Source organism: Haliotis cracherodii, unplaced genomic scaffold (assembly GCF_022045235.1).
Source record: "Haliotis cracherodii isolate W230 unplaced genomic scaffold, xgHalCrac1.p SCAF_5, whole genome shotgun sequence".
Classification (NCBI taxonomy): domain Eukaryota; kingdom Metazoa; phylum Mollusca; class Gastropoda; order Lepetellida; family Haliotidae; genus Haliotis; species Haliotis cracherodii.
The window spans coordinates 42,629,029-42,654,687 of NW_027266308.1; the positions used below are offsets into that span (position 1 = coordinate 42,629,029).

The 25,659-nt window shown below is 40.5% G+C and overlaps 1 protein-coding gene across 3 annotated transcripts in view; it reads left to right on the plus strand.

Moving 5' to 3' along the window:
• Positions 1-25,659, plus strand: part of LOC139444206 (pleckstrin homology domain-containing family H member 2-like) — a 194,169-nt gene that overhangs the window by 116,002 nt on the left and 52,508 nt on the right. The window contains exon 1 of one of the 3 annotated variants that reach the window (XM_071225119.1): positions 20,805-20,839. The exons of the other annotated variants lie outside the window; for them this stretch is intronic. The gene's annotated coding sequence lies outside the window, so the exon portion shown is untranslated. Of the gene's footprint in view, positions 1-20,804; positions 20,840-25,659 lie in introns of those variants that run through there. 3 annotated transcript variants of the gene reach the window in all.

The following is a 25,659-nucleotide window of genomic DNA, read 5'->3' on the forward strand; positions in this document are numbered from 1 at the left end:
GTAGGTGGATAGGCTGGTGGTTGGTGTGTAGGTGGGTAGGCAGGTGGTTGATGAAGGGAAGGTTGAAGGTAAAGGGTTGAAGGGCAGTGAGTGGAGGCTTGAAGGTGATAAATGGAGGGTTTCAGTGCTGGCTAGTGTGGAGATGGACATTATGTTGTTACTAGTTGATAGGATGGCAGGAAAGGGGTGGGTGTAGGCAGGGGATGCATTGATGGACTTCTGCTTGGCAAAAAAAATGATAATCAGATGACAGACTGTAGTATGGTGGATAATGTTAAAAAGGTGTCAGATAAATCATCCTGGTTTACAGACTACGTTTGGTAGATCATATCAGTTTAGGTTAGAAATTAAAAGTCCAGTAGTCCTAGACTAGTGAAATTCAGGAAGGATGAGTTATATTTCCTTGTGGACTATAACTTTTACCATTACATAGCCACTCTGTAGTAGATCAATTTTATAGCCCAGTGAAATTAGAAATTAATTTCTTACCAGGTTAATGGATAGTTGGGACCATACTTGTTGGCAGATTCCTTAGTAAGTAGATTGTAAGTGATGGATATTTGTCTGACAGGCTGGAAGTCCCATAAGATTAATCAAATTAATCGTATCAAACATGCTCATTGAAATCCTTTCATGATTGAACATAATTTAATTCCATTTTTATTAAAACTATCATTTAAAAAAAGTGACCTTTGAAAGTAGACCTAATCATGTCTTAAGTTGATTATACAAGTTTTGAAAATGACTCCCTCAGTATGTCAAGCAAATTCGTTCTGAAAACAAGTCTCCCTGCTCTCTCAACAGTATAATCATTTTAGTAATGTTTCATTGCAATTCATTCATTCAGCATCAAATTTCATCCTCTTATGCGTTATTCTCTCAGTCCAGTCGTCCCTATGCTAATGCATCTAATTTAGGTCAGAGGGAATATGGGTAATAATTTACGCTATGCTGGCTTTATTATGAATGTTTGAGGAAATTACATAACCTTCTGCTGGTCCGGATCATGGCAGCGTTTGGTGGAAGCAGAGCTAATTTCTTTCTCAGCCAGGTAGGGGGAAAGTAATGAATTTTCAGGAAGTCGTCATCAAAATGTTTTGATCATTTAAACAAAGAGAGCCATTGCTGTGAGTGACAAGGCGAGATAAAGCACTGGAGTGCATATGTATGGCAGTTTGTCATGCATAAAGCAGCATTGAATAATTGCCCTTGTGCTAAATGTCCCTTACATACATGCTTGTGTAATAATTGTCATATGCATTTTGTGATAATTTGGATAATGTTTTTCTAAAAATCATAGTTTGAAATATATTTTGTAAGAATATTAGCCATGTATAGCGTATTAGCCATGTATAGCGTATTTGCCATGTATAACATCCATATTGTTACCACGGTGTTGCATTTGCAACAGATGTTTCATAGAAGTCAGTCCTGTCGATATCAACACGTTTTATTCATAATGTTATCTAGTGTAAGTCTGCATTAACTCTAGGCACAATATGTTCTCGGTAGTTTGTAGATATGAAACAAATTTCAATATTAGGTCACACATAATTAATTGTTAGAGTTATAATAACAGTTTTTATAATGTGAGGTGGGAAGGTATTGATTTATTAAAAAATAATAAACTGTTCAGGGCATTTGTGGCCGTTATTTACTGTGGATGGATGGCATTCACTTGAAGCGTGAATGTTTTGTAGGACTTCATATATGATGTATGTCATCAAATTTGGATGTAAGGTGGGATGTTCCTGCTGAAGACAATCGATGAATCAAGTTACACTCTGTGTATAGTGACTACAACATTCTGGCTACAGCATGCCATGTTACCAGGAGATCACACACACTGGTATTCTTACACAGGGCCTGACTACAATGTCCGGTTGAAGTTAGTGCGCTTCATTAAGTAGTTCGTGGGATATTAACCACAACAGTCAGTGGGCAGAAAGTCTAAGAATGAACCTATTATGGCTTTTGACACAGATTTCTTTCGATAATTTGTTTGCATTGGGACATTATGACCTTTCCTTATTTTAGCCAAAACTAGTATTTTTTTGTCTACTTAAAGTTTACTTGATGGCTTTTTTATCTCTTCGAAAGTCCATTATACTTGTCAAGTCTAGATTTCTTCAGAAATTGATGAGACTATAGAGTTTGATTGAACGAGTATGGTTTAATGCCGCTTTTAGCAATATTCCAGAAATATCACGGCGGGGGACACCAGAAATGGGCTTCACACATTGTACCCATGTAGGGAATCGAAGTCTTCGGCGTGATGAGCAAACGCTTTAACCACTAGACTACCCCACCGCCCCATGTTTGAGTGAAACATTACGCTTATGTACTTTATGTGTAAACATGGGGAGTTGGAGTGGAATTGGTCTCCATGGTTGAGTCGAGATATTTAGGCTGGCATTGCCTTTTGCAACGGTTGTAGATATGACCATCTGGAACATGTAGAATGTCATTTGGTCTGTGTGCTGACCCCATTGGGATTCCAGGGCTGCCACGTGCTTGTCAATTAGATGATAAATGAGGATCGGATGGTCAAGATGCATGATCTGACTGATTGTTTGTCGACATGGCTCATGTTGTCAACCAATGCCTCCCCATCAGATTATTTATTTCTGTATTCTTAACAAACAGTTCAAGGCATCTGTGTCCATTATTAACTTTTGGAGGATGGAATTCACATGAAACATGAATGTTTGGTAAGACTTCAAGTGTGATGTATTTCATCAAGTAAAGAATAGGGAACAGACCACATGGGGATATCTTTGTGGGAACTTGGGGACAAAAAATAGTTCGGAAGTGGGGAGACAGGTGTGAATGAAAATTCACTCACTCAGTTCTACCTAGGCTCATGGGGATGCTGGATTAGAATAGGCCTCCAGCAACCTATGCTTGTCGTAACAGGGGACTTGGGTGGTCAGGCTTAACAACTTGGTGTTTTGCTGTCATTGTACAGTGATGCTATGCATCATTGCTCACAATATTGATCACTGGATTTTCTGGTCCAGACTCGATTATAGAAAGGCTGCCATCCTATGGCTGGAATATTGCTGAGTGCAGCGTTAAACAGCAAACAAACAGTTCAGCCTAGAATAAGGCTATGACAGGTCGCTGTGTGGATATTATCGTACAGAGACGTGTAACTACTGTGAGAGTATGCTGTATTCCTGCAATTATGCTTACATTATCAGGGGATACAATATCTATATTGCACTGCCCCCATAGGAGCCTACATTTTATTGGATAGAGTGTATCATACAGCCAGTGCATGCAAGTAAATGACGTGTAATCACTTATCAAAGGGTGTTGGTTATCTAGTGTTGTGTGTGTTATTCTTGTGATTCCAACTGACTTTTACTTACACTGTTATTTATTTATTTATGTATTTTTTTGTCGTTATTTTATAAAAATGAAAATTTCCCTTTCCCTTAACACAACATGTCTGTTCAGAAGAATTGCAACTACTGTTGACTAATATACTCCCGAGGGAGATGAGAATTTGGGGATGCAATTGAAACAAATACTGATGATGATGATGATGATGATGATGATGATGATGATTTTATTATTATTATTATTATTATTATTATTATTATTATTATTTCTCTTTGATTAGAACCAAATTTCTGTGCAAACATGAAATACTATTGTGTGGATAAATAATGATACTAGCCTTATTTTAAAACTCAAATGTTTTTTGTATAACCAGTATGTTTTTGTGTAACCAGTATCAGTTTTGAGGAGAATACATGTCATAAAAAATAGCTTTAACATTTGAACAAAGCTATCAATGCATAAATCCAGCCGTGGATGAAACAGGTGTTGAAATAGAATATTGATTTATTGTGTAATGTGGCCTCAATGAAACAATTTACATGGGATGTTATTGACATAAGTTTCATCTCTAATCAATTATTTCACGTGCCGTAAAGCTAATTAAAGGCACATTATGAATGTTGTTTATCTGTGACAGAAACTGGGGTTACATGTAGCAGTGAATCAATGCCTGCACTCTGGAGAGAACAGGTCAGTCTAGCCTGTGTATTCTCTCCAAGAGTCACACTTCAGGATGTGGTACATGTACCATAGTATCATTCAGGTCGAGAGAGAACAGGTCAGTCTAGCCTGTGTATTCTGTCCAAGAGTCACACTTCAGGATGTGGTACATGTACCATAGTATCACTCAGGTCTGGAGAGAACAGGTCAGTCTAGCCTGTGTATTCTGTCCAAGAGTCACACTTCAGGATGTGGTACGTGTACCATAGTATTTCTCAGGTCTGGAGAGAACAGGTCAGTCTAGCCTGTGTATTCTGTCCAAGAGCCACACTTCAGGATGTGGTACATGTACCATAGTATTTCTCAGGTCTGGAGAGAACAGGTCAGTCTAGCCTGTGTATTCTGTCCAAGAGCCACACTTCAGGATGTGGTACATGTACCATAGTATTTCTCAGGTCTGGAGAGAACAGGTCAGTCTAGCCTGTGTATTCTGTCCAAGAGTCACACTTCAGGATGTGGTACATGTACCATAGTATTTCTCAGGTCTGGAGAGAACAGGTCAGTCTAGCCTGTGTATTCTGTCCAAGAGTCACACTTTAGGATGTGGTACATGTACCATAGTATCATTCAGGTCTGGAGAGAACAGGTCAGTCTAGCCTGTGTATTCTGTCCAAGAGTCACACTTCAGAATGTGGTACATGTACCATAGTATCATTCAGGTCTGGAGAGAACAGGTCAGTCTAGCCTGTGTATTCTGTCCAAGAGTCACACTTCAGGATGTGGTACATGTACCATAGTATCATTCAGGTCTGGAGAGAACAGGTCAGTCTAGCCTGTGTATTCTGTCCAAGAGTCACACTTTAGGATGTGGTACATGTACCATAGTATCACTCAGGTCGAGAGAGAACAGGTCAGTCTAGCCTGTGTATTCTGTCCAAGAGTCACACTTCAGGATGTGGTACGTGTACCATAGTATCACTCAGGGCGAGAGAGAACAGGTCAGTCTAGCCTGTGTATTCTGTCCAAGAGTCACACTTCAGGATTTGGTACATGTACCATAGTATCACTCAGGTCTGGAGAGAACAGGTCAGTCTAGCCTGTGTATTCTCTCCAAGAGTCACACTTCAGGATGTGGTACATGTACCATAGTATCATTCAGGTCGAGAGAGAACAGGTCAGTCTAGCCTGTGTATTCTGTCCAAGAGTCACACTTCAGGATGTGGTACGTGTACCATAGTATCACTCAGGTCTGGAGAGAACAGGTCAGTCTAGCCTGTGTATTCTGTCCAAGAGTCACACTTCAGGATGTGGTACGTGTACCATAGTATTTCTCAGGTCTGGAGAGAACAGGTCAGTCTAGCCTGTGTATTCTGTCCAAGAGCCACACTTCAGGATGTGGTACATGTACCATAGTATTTCTCAGGTCTGGAGAGAACAGGTCAGTCTAGCCTGTGTATTCTGTCCAAGAGCCACACTTCAGGATGTGGTACGTGTACCATAGTATTTCTCAGGTCTGGAGAGAACAGGTCAGTCTAGCCTGTGTATTCTGTCCAAGAGTCACACTTCAGGATGTGGTACATGTACCATAGTATCATTCAGGTCTGGAGAGAACAGGTCAGTCTAGCCTGTGTATTCTGTCCAAGAGTCACACTTCAGAATGTGGTACATGTACCATAGTATCATTCAGGTCTGGAGAGAACAGGTCAGTCTAGCCTGTGTATTCTGTCCAAGAGTCACACTTCAGAATGTGGTACATGTACCATAGTATCATTCAGGTCTGGAGAGAACAGGTCAGTCTAGCCTGTGTATTCTGTCCAAGAGTCACACTTTAGGATGTGGTACATGTACCATAGTATCACTCAGGTCGAGAGAGAACAGGTCAGTCTAGCCTGTGTATTCTGTCCAAGAGTCACACTTCAGGATGTGGTACGTGTACCATAGTATCACTCAGGGCGAGAGAGAACAGGTCAGTCTAGCCTGTGTATTCTGTCCAAGAGCCACACTTCAGGATGTGGTACATGTACCATAGTATCATTCAGGTCTGGAGAGAACAGGTCAGTCTAGCCTGTGTATTCTGTCCAAGAGTCACACTTCAGGATGTGGTACGTGTACCATAGTATCACTCAGGTCTGGAGAGAACAGGTCAGTCTAGCCTGTGTATTCTGTCCAAGAGTCACACTTCAGGATGTGGTACGTGTACCATAGTATCGCTGAGGTCTGGAGAGAACAGGTCAGTCTAGCCTGTGTATTCTGTCCAAGAGTCACACTTCAGGATGTGGTACATGTACCATAGTATCACTCAGGTCGAGAGAGAACAGGTCAGTCTAGCCTGTGTATTCTCTCCAAGAGTCACACTTCAGGACATGGTACTTGTACCATAGTATCACTCAGGTCTGGAGAGAACAGGTCAGTCTAGCCTGTGTATTCTGTCCAAGAGCCACACTTCAGGATTTGGTACATGTACCATAGTATCATTCAGGTCTGGAAAGAACAGGTCAGTCTCGCCTGTGTATTCTGTCCAAGAGCTAGATTTCAGGATGTGGTACAATGTAACCTCTCCATGGTCAAGTGGATAGAGCATCTACTTAGGGAGCAGAAGGTTGGTTGTTTGATCCCCTGGTTGTGTCATATGAAAAGATGCTATTTACTAAGATAGTACTTGTTGTTACCCTGCCTGGCAGTCAGCGTTAAAGGAATAAAACAATGACTGATTACAATGGAGTCAGTACTCTGTGTCTGAATAGGGTATCTATGTTGAACTGTGGCCTCTCAGTGGGCTAGCCCTATAAAACTTGTATAAGTCCTGATTAGTACAAACAGCCACATAAACGTCACTATGTATGTGAAATAATCTTGTATGCGACATATGGAACCCCATGTCACATGACCTCCCCCCAGTATCATAAGGCCTGGACTCAACTTAATATTGCTCATGCTGTCGACCACTGCTAACCTGGCCCAGTTATGTACAGATCATGGTAGTACTATTTAAGTCACATGACCTCCCCCCAGTATCATAAGGCCTGGACTCAACTTAATATTGCTCATGCTGTCAACCACTGCTCACCTGGCCTAATTCTGTACAGGTCGTGGTAGTATTGTTTAAGTCACATGACCTCCCCCCAGTATCGTAAAGCCTTGACTAAACTTAATATTGCTCATGCTGTCAACCACTGCTGACCTGGCCCAATTATGTACAGGTCGTGATAGTATTGTTTAAGTAATAACTGTGGCATTAAACAATATTCCCTCCATCGCACCCTCTCTTGGTTAACTTGTTCTCAGCACTGACCCTCACAATATGCATTGACAGCCCACACATATCAAATTAGCCCTCATCATCACAGACAGGTCTCCAAATCATCAATGTTATCTAAAATGCATTTCGTGTATCACAATACAGGGAGTTTGAAATCATGTACTGGAGTTAATGCATACATGGACGGGCTTGTCACTGGGTGCTCCTGCACTGAGAACAAGACCTTATAGGATAACATTCAATGTGGAGTGAAAACAAACACTCCGTATTCTTCAACCAAACCCCACAAGTAGTGTCTTGTTTAGAATGTAAATGATAAGAAGCTGTATAAAGGATACTCGCAAGTTTAAACAGTGGACGTACACAAGTCAGCTTCCGGCAATGTTCCATTAGGTACAAGCAGTGCAGATTATACTGTAAACAATGCAATGTGTCGATTGAAACATGAAACCAATGGCTCACTCATGCGAATTAGATCATCATGTAACTAGATACTGTATGTTCACAGGATATTTCCACATGGGACAGGCAGTGTTCAGTGATTGCGAATTCAGTATTCTGATTTTGGTTAGTAAACTTCAAAACATTTCTGCTGACTAATCAAAAATTATTTTCGGCGCACATTCTTCTTTGGAACGTCATAGATGGCATATTTAGGTAAGACTCTTGTGCACTCTCCTTATTACCTATAAACTAGTTTTCGGCTTATTTTGATGCTTTTGGTATTTTTTTATTCATGACTATTGTAGCTTCAACATACTTGTCCTTAATCTGTTGGAACCGTCTCATCTTCGTCAACACTTTGGGGAAATGAATTCTGGTAATAACAATATCTGGGAACACTACATTAAAATCTGAACAAGAAAAAGTTACTATGCAAGAGACACTAAATGAATATATGGAACTGAATGATAGTAACAAATTTGAATAATGACACTGCTGTCTACCCGAGTGTATTCAGATTTTGATGAAATCTGGAGAAGTAGGTTATGAAATCATTTCTTCGGTACCTTAGTGATGATAATGAACAGGGAGTTACAAATGCTTAAACCCGCACACAGGTTGTAGGTAGAAGAGGATTAGGTGACATTGCTAGAGGATTACGCAGTAGCTGGAGTGAGTGAGTATGGTTTTACACCACTTTTAGCAATATTCCAACAATATCACGGCGGGGGACACCAGAAATGGGCTTCACACATTGTACCAATGTCGGGAATCGAAACCCAGGTCTTCGGCGTGACGAGCAAACGATTTAACCACTAGGCTACCCGACCGCCCCAGCAGTAGCTGGAATGTGTTGATGCGGTGTCTTCATCATTTGCTCAAGTGTTGGTTCAAGGTGTAGGAGATTAGGAACAATTACAGATACAGGGCAGTGTATGGTAAGTAGGCTGGTGGTGTAGGTGTGGATCTGGATCTGTCGTAAGGGGGTACGGTGACATGACCTGTGAAGATCCGGGGTAGAATAGGTCTTCAGCAACCCATGCTTGCCATAAAAGGCAACTATGCTTGTGGTAAAAGGCTACTGACGGGATCGGGTGGTCAGGCTCCCTGACTTGGTCGATGCTTGTCATCGTATCCCAATTGCATGGATCAATGCTCATGATGTTGTCAATCACTGGATTGTCTGGTCCAGACTCGATTATTTACACACCGCCGTCATATAGCTGAAATATTGCTGAGTGCAGCATTAAACAACAAATAAGGAAACAAACAACGGGTGACAAAATTTTCTAAGTTGCTGCAGCTGCATGAAACCTGCTTTGTAGAGTTCAGTGCCTTAGACTTGTCAGGATCCACTGAAAATCTTTTCACAAAGGTGGTAAACTTGGATTAGTATGACAGTGACGTCACTTCAGGCTTAGAATTCTGCTCAGATGGGAGAAACATGTGTCTGCATCGACCTCGTCACATGACCAAGCCTTCTCCTGGTCCATGACATGACACTGTTCACAAGACTACCCATCCGACACAATGTTCTAAATTGTCTGTTTTCATTAATAGTAGTCATATAGACAGCATTTTTGTCATGAACAGCAATGTTAGTTCTGACTAGGGTGAGTTTGTCAGGTCGTTTTTGAGCTAGCATGCAGAATAGGGATTGCAGTCCATCCTATGGAGACCAAACTCGGGAAATTGTAGCGTGAGCTCTGTAAGGAACAAATTAGGACATTGTGTCTATGTAATTAGGGAAAGCATTAACTGATTGATTAATGTACATCATCAAATTTGTGTTAGCAGACAAATAAAGTGGTGTTTGAATGACTTGACTGCCAATTTGCCAAAGCCGGGTCCGCCATTACGACACTTGTGAGAAAATGTAACCAATCTTGCAATGCTGAATTGCAAGGGAACAAATTGTAAAAACCCCAATATTTCATCAGTGATCGGTTGGTTCATTTCCAACCATGGAATCTCATGAAGTTGGTGATCGATGACTTGCTATGAGTTTATTTTTATGAAGTTGCAACAGATAATAATGTTAAATAAAGTCCAGTAACATTGATGCTGCAGGGCTTATTCCTATGGCAACCTTTTCAAAATGATTGTATTATTTTCCAATACAATAAAATATTCTTCAACAATTTTGTCATTTAGTTGTAGTTTTTACATGAAGGATGCTCTGAAAGAATGCAGTAATGTAAGATGGGTTATTCCCATTCAATATCAATAATTTCACAATACTCCATTTCTTTTTTGAACCACCATTTTTTATTCAATTAAAGTGAATATCCAACACCATCTACCAGCGAATGAGTGAATGTTGTTTTATGTCACAGTCAGCAGTACTGCAGCCATATCCTTGCAGTCAGTTAATGATGTAATAGCTGGACTTACTAGTTATTGGTATTAAATGAGTGACACGTCACTGGAGCACGATGACACACAATCAGGCATGTCAGACATTGTGACCACTCAATCCACATCAGTTGGCCAATATAGCTATATATACAAAATAAAACTATATAAATATAAAAAAATGTCAATGCCAGAGAATAACCAGTCTTGATCACCAAAAACATACTCCATTGCGTGTAAAAGGCAAGATTATGGGAAAATTATGTGAATAGGTCACTCAAAATCATTGATGACACCAGGTGTTCACAAAAAGGGGTAAGCATGTCCCGCCCTATAAGCATTGGGTACTCTCCACAGAATACCCTGTCCTCCTGAAAACATGCCGGTCAAAGACTGGTGGACAAGCTGTTTCATACACTGCTGTGCAACAGTTGTTATATTGTTATGTTGTCAAAATAAGACAATCTAAGAGCATTAGATACAGCCATTAGTCCAAAAGAATATCTTGGGTTTTCTCTTTCCCTGGTCTGGAATGAGTTGTAGATTTGCTGGATCCAATGGTGTCTATGTATGTGCACAAGGCAAGTGCTTCTCTACAACATGCTCAGATGGAGTCGTCAAGTAATGTTTCGACTGCATCATGTAACATTCCAATGAGATTTCATTAGCACCATTTACATAGAAAGTAAGTAGTAATTGAAAGATGAATAGCATGACAAAATAATCTGGTTATATTGACATTGGAAATGCCCATGATAGTTCATTATTCATACAAGAACCGCCAATCACCAAAGCAACATCGGTCCAACTTTCCCGATGAGGCAGTACCATTTTCCATCAACAGTCTCCTGGGGCCTCATTTGCGGAGACTGGGATCGCTCCAATTCTTAAGAGGAGGGTTCTTTTATTTTTGTCTGATGGATATTGAATCCAGTCAATGCTGCAGTATAATGGTTATTGGCACTGATTCATCAGTTTGTATGTTGGTGGGAATTTACCCACCAATGGGTCATTCCTGCTTGGATTGCTGTAATGTTTTCAGAAGGAATTGATTTGCTGCCATGGTGTGTGGAGACCGTTTTGATGCTTGCCGATCAAGTGGCCATTGGGCAGCGGGTCAGTTTTGTTGATACATCAAAAGTCCACTGACCGCAGTTAAAGGGCTTCGGAACTCTGCGTGATGGTAATTGGGCATTGTCACTGACGCTTGTGGATTTCCATCTTTATTGAGAGACTCTGGGAGGTTAGGGATATTGGTACTTCAGTTGATATTTGTTCAACCTGGAGGCTGAATGATGAACTGCCTGTGCTTTGTTCAGATCTACTGAATCACTTCAATTCGGATATTTTAGTTTGTATGGATTTTTCATTTTGAAAAAAAATATGGTTCAGTCTTCAAGGATTATCTGGGTGTATACACAAACAGGGAAGAGTATGAGGATTGGATAGAATGGTTCCTCTTCAATTTCAAAGTTTTTTAAATGTCTAGAGGTAGCACAATGGTTAATGTGTTGTCTCTATGAACACATAAGGTCAAGGTTCAGTTTCCCAGATATTTGTTTCTTTAAGCAGCTCCAAGTAAACTTGACGTCTGTAATCAATCCTGAAGTGTATATAACGTTCATATGAAAGTTTTGTTTGTTGTTTAATGCTGTAGTCGGCAATATTCAACTGTATTTTGGTGGTCTGAAAATAAAAAAAGGCTTGACCAGAAAATCCAGTCCAGTGATTGATATGATGAGCATCTATGCAATTGGGATACGATGACATGCATCAACCAAGTCAGCAAGCCTGATCAACCGATCCCGTTATTCGCCTCTTACAACAAGCATAGTTGACACTTACGACAAGCATGTATTGCTGAAGAACTATTCTAACCCGGATCTTCATGGGTTTTATATGGTGATGATGTAGCTCAGTGGTTAAAACATTTGCTCATCACACCAAACACCTGGGTTCAATTCCACAAATTGGTACAATGTTTCAACCCCAACCTGAGTAGCCCAGTCATCCAAGTCATTAGATTTGCTGTGCAGAGTTCCGTCCCTTGGGGATGCCTGAAACCTATGGGTTCAAATTCCAGTTCACCACGATTGTGTTTCTAGATTTCTCAGCACCATACCTGTGCCTGTGGGTTTCACCAAAACGACAAACGTTTGAGATCTGCATCACTTCCGGATTTCCTCCCACAGTAATGAGACGTTAAATATAAACTCACTCACTCACTCACTGATATTGGTTTGTGACGATATGGCTGAAATACAGTAAACTACGGTTATAACGAACACGCTTATAACGAACTAACGGATATAACGAACTAACTTTTTAGTCCCGACTATATGCCGTAGTTATGCTGTATATATGCTTATAACGAATTACGGTTATAACGAACTAAAATTAGTAGTCCGTTTGAGTTCGTTATAACCGTAGTTTACTGTATTGCCAACGTGATGTTAAATATTAACTCACTCACTCACTGATATTGCTGGAACATGGCCAAATCACTAAACAATACTCACTCACTCACTCCCAATGAAGGTAGCTAGAGGGACTGTATGTTATAAAGTTGTACTGTGTTGATGTCCTCGTCCGCGAATTGCATATAACTTACGTACTCAAGTAGAAAGAGGAATGGACCTTCAGGTCAGTGTTTTCTCAGACAGCAAGGGATGCCATGAGGCTTGCAGTGCATTTAGGATCTCATCTAATGCTAATTAGGTTTCCATTTCCCTGGCTAGGGGCATGCAACTTTAAATCTGCTGTGCAGTTGTGTTGGAGCAAGCATGTATTTCCCAAAACCAAATGTAAGGAGAGCAGACTGGAAGTGATGTAATGATTTCTGGGACCTTGCGGAAATTGCAGTCTAAGGGGTTACTTGCAAACACTCTTCTAGTTCAATACATGTACAAGTTAGCCCATAGTGGGGGAGGGAAGGGGGTTAGGGAAGAATATGTTCCTGGGCCCTGTTCAACAAGTGATCTTAGCACTAAGACTTAGACCAGAAAAATGTTAAAGTTGCTTTGTACCACTGACCCTGGATTATAGGAAGGTAAAGCTAACTAAAATAGAGTTTAGTTAGTTACTAAACAATGGCAGCTGACGATCAATGAAACTTGGATCCAGCCAAGGGAAGACTGGCCACAGATGTCTGAATGGGATCAGTGAGACTGCCCACAGATGTCTGAATGGGATCAATAAGGCTGCCCACAGATGTCTGAATGGGATCAGTGAGACTGCCCACAGATGTCTGAATGAGATCAGTAAGACTGGTCACAGATGTCTGAATGGGATCAGTGAGACAGTCCACAGATGTCTGAATGGGATCAGTGAGACAGTCCACAGATGTCTGAATGGGATCAGTGAGACTGCCCACAGATGTCTGAATGAGATCAGTAAGGCTGCCCACAGATGTCTGAATGAGATCAGTAAGGCTGCCAACAGATGTCTGAATGGGATCAGTGAGACTGCCCACAGATGTCTGAATGAGATCAGTAAGACTGGTCACAGATGTCTGAATGAGATCAGTGAGACAGTCCACAGATGTCTGAATGGGATCAGTGAGACTGCCCACAGATGTCTGAATGGGATCAATAAGGCTGCCCACAGATGTCTGAATGGGATCAGTGAGACTGCCCACAGATGTCTGAATGAGATCAGTAAGACTGGTCACAGATGTCTGAATGGGATCAGTGAGACAGTCCACAGATGTCTGAATGGGATCAGTGAGACTGCCCACAGATGTCTGAATGAGATCAGTAAGGCTGCCCACAGATGTCTGAATGAGATCAGTAAGGCTGCCCACAGATGTCTGAATGAGATCAGTAAGGCTGCCCACAGATGTCTGAATGGGATCAGTGAGACTGCCCACAGATGTCTGAATGAGATCAGTGAGACTGTCCACAGATGTCTGAAGGGGATCAGTGAGACTGCCCACAGATGTCTGAATGGGATCAATAAGACTGCCCACAGATATCTGAATGGGATCAGTGAGACTGCCCGCAGATGTCTGAATGGGATCAGTGAGACTGTCCACAGATGTCTGAATGGGATCAGTGAGACTGTCCACAGATGTCTGAATGAGATCAGTGAGACTGTCCACAGATGTCTGAATGGGATCAGTGAGACTGCCCACAGATGTCTGAATGGGATCAGTGAGACTGCCCACAGATGTCTGAATGAGATCAGTGAGACTGTCCACAGATGTCTGAATGGGATCAGTGAGACTGTCCACAGATGTCTGAATGGGATCAGTGAGACTGCCCACAGATATCTGAATGGGATCTCCCCAGATGATCTTGTGGTAGTTCATCTACCTCTAGGCTGGGTGGGCAACTGCACCCTATCTGATTTTTGTGAGCTATTTGCTGACCATTAATATTCATGATAACATTATGAACTCCATTAAAACTATTTGTCCGTGAGCAAATTTAACAATTCTGTTGTGTTAGTGGATTATTTTGGTCAACTTGCCTGAAGCGCATCCCAGGCAGATTCTCAGCAACTTTTTCATTTTGAGTATCATTTCAGTTATAGTATTGGGTATTGAGAAAATGTGTGTACAACTGATTGCTAACTTCCTGCTCAGTTTAGCAGATAACTACACATGGTAATCTTAATCTATGCATATAGAACAATGCCTGGCATAACAGGAAACACAACTGAAATTGTAAATTATCCTGTCTACTGATATTTTATGCAAATTTCAATTTTTCATGCTTTGTTATCTCCTGTCATTCAACAGATGCAATACGATTTCTTTTTTGACTGTGCACAATAAACAAAAAGCAATTGCCCTGAAACTGATACCCGACAATTATACTGAGTGTGCACTATGCAGACACTATAGTAAGGTCTGAAAACATACTGTGTTCGTTTCCTGTTTCCAAACTGACTGTAATCTGGAGCCTCTGACCCAAACTATAATTTTTGATAGAAACAAATAACTCAATTTAAATTGAAAAGGAGCTCCAGTAAGATGGGAGATTTACCCTAACCTGAGGAAAATCTAGACTTTCTTTATTTAGGGCTTTTGCATTACAGAAAGGGTTGGGTGTAAGGGTAAATAATATAGTTCAGAGACTGTGAGACAGACTAAACCTAAACCTATTTTTTAGTTGCACCATCTTGGCATTTTTACATATTTTATGCCACTGGCATATATATGTTGCACTTCACTATAGATAAACCAGTCATTGTCTTCATTTGAAAGCAGTCTCTTGCTGACATTCTGAAGATTACCGTTGGGTGGCCGGCTAGCCTAGCTCTTCACAGTTTCATTCCAAGCATTGTTGAGGTTCGCCCCTATTTGACCATCGTCACTTCAGGCTTCTCCCCACATTAAGCTGACCCACTGGGATATAACTATAATACTGTTCAAAGTGGCATTAAAACAACATCACTTGACTCACTATCAAAACACATTTGTTCTTGTGCTCATCATTTATTGACCTCAACACACAATCAAGACCACAATTTTCCCACATCCAATTTCTCATGGGGATTCTGTTGTCGACTAAGTCCTCAGCATCCCATGCTGGCTGTAAGAAGCGACCCCCTGGGGATTACGGTTAGACAAGGTCCCCAGCAACCTATACTGGTTGTTATAAGCGACCCAGTGGGGATTCCATGTTAAGCTATGTCCCGTGTTACGCTAAGTCCCCAGCAACACATGCTGGCCGTAAGAAGCGGCCCTGTGAAGATTCTGTGTGAAGCTAAGTCCCCAGCAACCCATGCTGGCCGTAAGAAGCGACCCTGTTGGGATTCCGTTTTAGATAAGGTCCCCAGCAACCCATGCTGATTGTAAGAGGCGATCCTAAAGGGATTCCGGTTTAGACATGGTCCCAAGCAACCCATGCTGGTTGTAAGAGGTGATCCTGAAGGGATTCTGGTTTAGATAAGGTCCCAAGCAACCCATGCTGGTTGTAAGAGGCGACCCTGTGGGGATTCCGGTTTAGACAAGGTCCCAAGCAACCCATGCTGGTTGTAAGAGGCGATCCTAAAGGAATTCCGGTTTAGACAAGGTCCCAAGCAACCGATGCTGGTTGTAAGGGGCGATCCTAAAGGGATTCCGGTTTAAACAAGGTCCCAAGCAACCCATGCTGGTTGTAAGAGGTGACCCTGTGGGGATTCCAGTTTAGACAAGGTCCCAAGCAACCCATACTGGTTGTAAGGGGCGATCCTAAAGGGATTCCGGTTTAAACAAGATCCCAAGCAACCCATGCTGGTTGTAAGAGGCGACCCTGTGGGGATTCCGGTTTAGACAAGGTCCCAAGCAACCCATACTGGTTGTAAGGGGCGATCCTAAAGGGATTCCGGTTTAAACAAGGTCCCAAGCAACCCATGCTGGTTGTAAGAGGTGATCCTAAAGGGATTCCGGTTTAGACAAGGTCCCCAGCAACCGATGCTGTTGGAGATGGGAAACTGAAAAACAGGATTAGAATCAGATACCCAAAGATGCAGGAATTAAATTGTATGATTTATACCCATGACAAAAGGTCAAAACTCATAATACCTTAGGTGGGCACAATGTGTAATTCTATGTGGGTACAATGTGTAATTCTATATGGGTACAATGTGTGATCCTATATGGGTACAATATGTGATCCTATATGGGTACAATGTGTTACCCTATATGGGTACAATGTGTGATCCTATATGGGTGCAATATGTGATCCTATAAGGGTACAATGTGTGACCCTATATGGGTACAATGTGTGATCCTATATGGGTACAATATGTGATCCTGTATGGATACAATGTGTGATCCTATATGGGTACAATGTGTTATCCTATATGGGTACAATGTGTGATCCTATATGGGTACAATGTGTGATCCTATATGGATACAATGTGTGATCCTATATGGGTACAATGTGTGATCCTATATGGGTACAATATGTGATCCTATATGGGTACAATATGTGATCCTATATGGATACAATGTGTGATCCTATATGGATACAATGTGTGATCCTATATGGGTACAATGTGTGATCCTATATGGGTACAATGTGTGATCCTATATGGGTACAATGTGTGACCCCATGTGAGTACAATGTGTGATCCTATATGGGTGCAATATGTGATCCTATAAGGGTACAATGTGTGACCCTATATGGGTACAATGTGTGATCCTATATGGGTACAATATGTGATCCTGTATGGATACAATGTGTGATCCTATATGGGTACAATGTGTTATCCTATATGGGTACAATGTGTGATCCTATATGGGTACAATGTGTGATCCTATATGGATACAATGTGTGATCCTATATGGGTACAATGTGTGATCCTATATGGGTACAATATGTGATCCTATATGGGTACAATATGTGATCCTATATGGATACAATGTGTGATCCTATATGGATACAATGTGTGATCCTATATGGGTACAATGTGTGATCCTATATGGGTACAATGTGTGATCCTATATGGGTACAATGTGTGACCCCATGTGAGTACAATGTGTGATCCTATATGGGTACAATGTGTGACCCCGTATGGGTACAATGTGTGATCCTATATGGGTACAGTGTGTGTTCCTATATGGGTACAATGTGTGATCCTATATGGGTACAATGTGTGACCCTATGTGAGTACAATGTGTGATCCTATATGGGTACAATGTGTGACCCTATATGGGTACAATGTGTGATCCTATATGGGTACAGTGTGTGACCCGATATGGGTACTATGTGTGACTTCGTATGGGTACAATGTGTGATCCTATATGGGTACAATGTGTGACCCGATATGGGTACAATGTGTGACCCTATATGGGTACAATGTGTGATCCTATATGGGTACAATGTGTGACCCGATATGGGTACAATGTGTGACCCCGTATGGGTACAATGTGTGATCCTATATGGGTACAGTGTGTGATCCTATATGGGTACAATGTGTGACGCCTATTTTTGGAATTCCCCTCTCACGATATTGCTAAAAGTTCCATGAAACCTAACTCACTCACTTTTGTTGCTTCAGTTGTCTAAGCAGCCATGTTTTTCCAATCTCGGACAAGGATGTTTTATTTTCGATAGCCAGTTGCAAATGTCACTGTAACAGACTGAATACTATAACTTTAAGTAGTATGAACTGACTGAAATGTATACCTGAAAAACATTTGTTTTTGTGACTGTATGAGACATGTTCACAATGAATGAGGGTGTCTATCATTAAAGAAGATCAAATTAGTCTCATATGTCGTACGCAATGATATTTTCAGTAAACAAAGCCCTGCTGTTTGTTATGGCAGAACGTGCCAATGGTGACGGCTATTAACATGATTAAGTCCTTGGTATTTTGCCTGACACTTATTCTTTGCCATTCAGATTATCATGAATTAATGCAAGGGAATATTTGCACAGATTACAATTATGACAGGAGCAAATTCATGAGATGGCTGTATGTAATTTTCTCACACCCCTCACGCTAATGAAATCAAATATCGATAAACTTTATCAGTTTTTTATTACATAACGCCATTGGAATTGGAATATTTATGAAACATTCATCGTCTACAGTGTTTATTTATGACGTAATCAATCGCATTTTGTGACTGCAGGAAGCTTAAAGCTAGCTTAACACTTTTGATAGAGAGTGTCTCCCTCGGTCTGATTTACATCCTTATTTTACACATAATTGTCTGTGTGTGAGGCATGATGGCGTTATTAGCATGCCACCTGCCTAGGTCTTGCCCATTTTTCACAATCATTCCACCAAACCATTTCATCTCTATTCCACAAGTACTCCTCTGAATGTATTATTTCACTTCATTATCAAGGACAAGGCACGCTTCTGTGTCAAGGCAAAACTACAGAGAGACCTTTGTTGATCCGGAGGGGTTATGAACGACGTATTTAGCGAAATAGACACCTTTGATATGCATTTAAATGACTCTAAATTAGACATGTATCATGTTGTGTTATATCTGGGGCAGAGATGGATTTGCATAACATAGGAGGTGTAGGTTACGTAGTGCTAGCCTGTTCCTGGGCCCAGTTGCACAAAGCTATGTAAATGCCAAGATGGCATAACTCCCGCACTTTAACATAGGCTTACGATAGTGGTGGCGCTAAGATCACTTTGAGCAATGGGGACCCTGGGAGGCTGATGAATTCTAGTGGAAAAGAAAAGTGCATTTTTTATATTGAATTTCTACCCATGTGCTTTAAAGATTACTCGTGCCAATAACGGTGGGTGTAGCATCACACAGACATTGTAAATACTCAGATGATGGCTTGTTTTAAAGAGAAAGTTGTCTTTTATAAGTGAATGAGATGTTTTATAGTTGTTCATGTGATTAGAGAGAAAACCATGAATGTTTCTTAAGCGTCCAAAGACCAATAACACGGGGATATTATTTTTAAAAATACAATGTCTGGTTTAAAATTGATTTAAAGTAAGTTGTAAATCATGTTAAAGACCTGGGTTTGATTCCCTGCATGAGTACAATATATGAATTAAATCAGTTCTCGTCTCCCAACATGGTAAGATAATGTAATAACCATATTAAGCACCTGCTCCAATAAGCTCCCCTTGGATAATTTCTAGACCAGTTTGTATATAATCTTCATAAGCCCCCTGTATAAGACTGAAAATTAACATAACAGTGCATATTTTTTTTGGTGAATATTGCACATTTGGAACAGAAAACGAAAATAAGTGACCTTCATGGACATTTGAGCGATGTTTGTTTACAACAACGCCCCATCTCTGAAAACTCATGAATACAGTATCTAAAGAGCATTAAACTCATTTACTCATACAACCATTGAACTAGTCAACATTGCTACAAGGAAAATAAACTCTGAAACCGCTGGTCACATTTCAACACATTCATTTTGTTATTTTCCTGAATACGTGATGGAAATAGGCAACTGATTTCATTTTAATTAGTATTGGAGTACGTGAATTATTGAATTCCCTCCATGTTACACCTGTACTTCCTGTCTGTGTCGGTGAGACTACCGAGTCAGATGACTATAACATGGAGGAAGTGGGTGTGATGAATTAACATGGCTGTAATCCCTCTGCCGTATCACCACTCCAGCCTGTTTTGATGTCAAGTTCATATCACACAGCCATAAATATTCAACAGGCATCATAAATTAATTCCGCTAAATTGTTTGTAAAATTAGGCCTTTAAAACTGGGCTGGGATTCTGTGCATTTAACAGTTGATAACAATTTCAAATCATCCTCCGTCCTCCTTGTTGACATTTCGGAGTTGGGAGTTAAACATTTTTCGGCTATCGTCATAGCTAGGAACAACAATGAGACCACACTAGAGTCACATGACCCTTTGACAATGTTTGGAATTGTTACAATATCGCCAGCATGTTTTATGAGACCGGAGTTCAATTTTAGCCAGAGGCTCTAAGCTAGGGTGGACCACAAGTGATTCCAAATCTACTTGGTGACTCGTTAAAAGGTTCATTTGATAGACTAGGGCGTTACTTAATTTTGGACAGCCGTAAGAAGAGCCTATTGATGATTAAATGTGGTAGAATGTGCCTGTTGGAATTGATACTCGGTCTGGAGACTAGAGTTTCAGTCTTGTGCCACTTGAGACTGGTCTCGGGCTAGATAAAGTTTCAATTACGTGCATAATCAGCCTGGATAGGTGTGGTAAAGTGGCTCGGATTTGACCTTGCTTTTACTTATGTGAAAATCAGTTTCATTTCCACTACGCAAGACATATATTTTATATCCAGGGATGTACAGGACAAATCATCAGCTAGCAGTTCATACTCGTCTTAAAAAGGTAAAAAAACATTTTTGAAATAATTATGGCATTTTAGTATAATATTTTTTGTTATTTATTTTATTCAAAATCATATAACTACATTGATATCAATATTGTATCATTCAAATATTTATCATTCATTTGAGACACACAATTTATTTTTATGTTGGACTAAAAAGTCAAACTGCGGACAGCCACTGTTTCATTTTGTGGCTCCCCTTTTATGATCATTTTGCAAAATTAGTATTTACATTAATTATTAAATATTCTTGTTTATCTTTTATTCAAGACTATAATTCTTAGTTAATAGTTCTAGGAGACCACTAATATCTTTTGCTTATAAGTTATAAGAGCCAGTATTTTATTTTGTGGCTTAAAATTACCTATCAAATAGGGGGCATGGGTGGCCCAGTTGTCTGAGATGCTGCAATTCGCTGTGCAGATTTGCATCCCTTGGGCATGCCAGAAACCTATGATTGTGGGTTCGAATCCTGGTCGGCCCGATTATGTTTCTAGGTTTGTCAGCACCATACCCGTGCTCTTGGGTTTCACCTAAGTGGTAAACGTCTGAGACCTGCATCTCTTCGGGCTTTCCTCCCACATGAAGCTGACATCCTGTGATATAACTGGAATAATGTTAAAAGCGGCGTTCAATCCAACTCACTCACTCACTCACTCACTCTTGATACAATGAATGAATGATATGTAGTTTTGATGTAGGACGGTCCTACATGAGCGTATCGACATGGACATCTACTGTGCATCAACCATGCACTGCCCATCCCTTGTATGTATGTGTCATTGTGTTTTGAATAAGGACAGGAAATTATACAAGGCTGGTACAGACGCCAGCGCTTATATTCAATAAAACAACCATCACCATTCCATTCTCAATCCCTTGTCAGCTCTCAAATTAATGGGTTTGGTTCCTTTATAGAATGACCTTTATACACTCTATGTTGGTCCAGACTGGTGTAGACCTTTTGTCTCCTTCACCTTGAAGATCGGGGTTATAATTGGTCTTCAGCAACCTGTCCTTTTAAGAAGCAACTGACTGACATCATGAGCATTGATCCTGACCATCCGTGGCTATCACTGGATTGTCTGATCCAGCCTGGATTATTTACATACCACTGTGATATAACCAGAATATTGCATAGTGCTGCGGGAAACATCAAACAAACAAGATATATTTTTTATATCTTTCTCAAATGTGTCCATAGGAAGACTACTGCATTAAAGTACCATTTGTCACTGATGGAAGACCGGGACGAGGCCGTATCTATATGATAGCTAATCAGTTTATGTCTTTGAAGTAAGTGAAATCAATTTATGTGCATTTGAAAACCATTTCTATTAAGGCCTGTTTGTTTCAGGTCCTTTGAACAAGTGTGTAATCAATGACGCTTATAATGAAATTGACCACATTCTGTTTGCAATGTACCAGGTGAAGTAGCATCCACCTCGCGGGGTTCCTCTTACCGAGTAATGGTTTCAGGCCTCTGGTGATAGAACGCCTATATTGACCACCCTGTAGTGTTTATAGCATAGTGTATATGAAACAGCGTTAGATGGTTTCTTTATCATGATTGGATCAATTTTGATGTTTGTTTTATCGAAATGTGAGGCAGTGTGACTGATGTAAACTCAGGGCTAGACTTGAAAAGCACAGAAGATGAAAGCAGCATCGCAATCACAGACCATATGTACCATTGTCTATGTGTTTTGAGCAGAAGGACCATTCAGAATATCAGTGTATTGTGGATATATGTGAAACACTAGATCAGTGGTTATGTCTACACATTTTGGTTCAATATTCGTTGTAGTATCTCATGATGTAGCTCTTTGATCATCATCGTCTTCATCATCATCACCATCATCATCATCACATCATCATCATCATCATCACATCTTCATCATCATCAGCAACAGCAGCAGCAGCATTATCATCTCATCATCAAATCACATCATCATCATCACATCATCATCTTCTTCTTCATCATCATCATCATCATCATCATCATCACAGCATCATCATCATCATCATATCATCAGCATCACCATCATCATTATTATCATCATCATTATTATTATTATTATTATTATTATTATTATTATTATTAACTCACTTCTCTTGATGATGACGACTATAATGACGACCACTGGTTTGTCTGACTCAAATCCATACCGCGAACACTAATATATCCAACTTTCATATGGTAACTCTCTCTGTCTCTCACATATGCTCATATACTATCCTACAAAAAAATTCAGAGCCATTATGTAAAAAAGATATTGGTTGAATTAATTCAATAAGATTGCTTGCTTCCGAAAAACAGCCATCCCAAATGACCTTACAATACTTGTGTTTATGACCATTTTGTATTCTCAACACGAAACCTAGTCTCTCGGAGAAGATCAAACAAGGTTTCTCACTGCAAATGAGCTTGTTTTGTTGAAGATTTATTCCACTTTTGGCTATCAGGTTCTTTGCAGAATACTATTTAAAGCTTTTAAAGAAATTGCCAGCAAAGAGGCAGTTGTTGAGGACAGTTTTCAACTTTGGGCATCGATGAAGAGAAAGAAAAGGTCTTACCCTCAGGGTTGAGGCCTTCTATACAGATCGAATCAAGTACTTTCACAAGAAAGGCCATTTGATTTTTATCACTTGTTTTATGTTTATTACGACCCTAAAAGACTGCCTGCTACACGCAAATCAATGGGAAATGGGAGAAACGTGAAAAAGGAGTCTCACTTTTGTGAAATTTTGTCCCGTGGCGGTTTGCCTCTTTTGACAGGGTATAAATGTTTAACACTGAAGACTGATGGTGGTGGATGGCTAAAATGGCATTTGTGGGTTGAACATGCTTGTTTGATTTTCTGATCATCTGAAATGTACATGGTAGTGTGAAGTTGCATATCTGGGTCAGTTGAATTGCTGCAATCTTATATAATCCTATAGTATCTGTAACCTTTATTGCAAACATAAAGTAATTGATATAAAGTTGTGACTGTAAAATTTGAAACAAAATTAGGTATTTTCTTTTGTGGATCCTATGTGTATAAGAAACCTGATTATTCTGTATTACAAAGTATATCGAAGTACCACATATACAAGAGGATGTAACAGATGAAATACATGTAGTTTCTTTTAAAGCTTGTTGATATCATGAAAATAGCTGATTGTTGTTCTGGGTCTGAACTCAGTCTGAGCTGTCATATTTCGGCTTTGACTGACATTAGTTCTACACCAAGAATCACTCTGGGGAATGAGGCTGAGGTCATTAGTTGTATTAAGCCCAGCTCGCTCATTCATGTGTATTTTGTTCGGTGTGCCACTGGTCCAAGTGGTCCAGAGTTGTGTCCCCTTACAGTACCCATGATGCACTGGTTGCAGGTTCTAATCCCAGATCCTCTCTGGTTCAGATCCAGATCCTTGGTGAATAGGATTCTTAATGTGTTGGCACTCTGTCTAAACTTTTCAGTTTGATTAAAGTGTTTAAATGTACGACCAGCATCATCCAGAGTTTTGACCAACTCTAGAAGATGACCGCTCAGTGTTGTAAATGGAATATTGTTATAGCGACTCATTTCTCACTCTCTGATTTGTTCAAAATTACCAGTCTAATTAACTTGGAAATGCATCAAGACAACTAGGTGCAATACCACCCTCAGTGTAATGGCAAACATAATCTCCTTGAAGTAGCTGTTTAGTAAAACTACACTCTACAGATTATTTGATGCAGACTGACGGCACTGTGTTCTTAAAAAAGAGAGATATTGCAATATTAACAATTGTTTGAGCTGCTTAACATTGACAGCTATCAAAATATTTGCGCTGTGTAGGATGCTCGGGTAGAACAAAGCAATAAAAACTGTTCTGTTGCTAAAGTTAGATGTTATGGTATCAGCAATGACAAAGTGGCTATTAAAGTCACACGACAGCCTACGAGCATATTTCATGTGGACAATAAATAGCATATGACACACCAGAAACAATGTTATCCTGACCTGTGAGTGAAGTGCACACAGCCAGATACGTCCCAGCTGTCACGGTGCATGTTCAGCATGTGTGTCACTTTCTGTGTATGTGAATTGTGTCATCTGTTTGTGTCACTTGTACCATCTGTGTGTGTGTGTTTGGGAATTGTATCACCTATGTGTATCATCTCTGTGTGTGTGTGTGTGTGTGTGTGTGTGTGTGTGTGTGTGTGTGTGTGAGAGAGAGAGAGAGAGAGAGAAAGACAGTTGTATCGTGTGTGTGTGTGTGTGTGTGTGTGTGTGTGTGTGTGTGTGTGTGTGTGTGTGTGTGTGTGTGACAGTTGTATCATCTGCGTGTCACTTATACCATCTGTCTCTCACACATCTTGCTTTCACGGTCAGTGTGTCTGTGTGAGTATGTATCTGTCTGTATGTGTGTGTCTGTGTGTCACTTATACCATCTGTCTCTCACACATCTTGCTTTCACAGTCAGTGTGTCTGTGTGTGTATGTATCTGTCTGTATGTGTGTGTCTGTGTGTCACTTATACCATCTGTCTCTCACACATCTTGCTTTCACAGCCTCTGTGTGCATGTCTGTGTCTGTCTGTGTCTCTGGTGTGTCTGTGTGTGCTTGCGTGACTGTGTTTGTGAGTGTCTGTCTGTCCGTGTCTGTGTGTATGCCACATCTGTGTACTATGTAGAAGTGTGTCGGTCGGTCGCTGGAGTTAGCAGCATGTACATGTAATAATATCTATGTCTTGTTCCATGACTGTGTACTTGTCATCAGTCATGAAGCTGTTCTCCAAGTCCACTAGCCCCTTGTTGGCAGACAGCTATGGTGGCTGCTGGTTCAGAT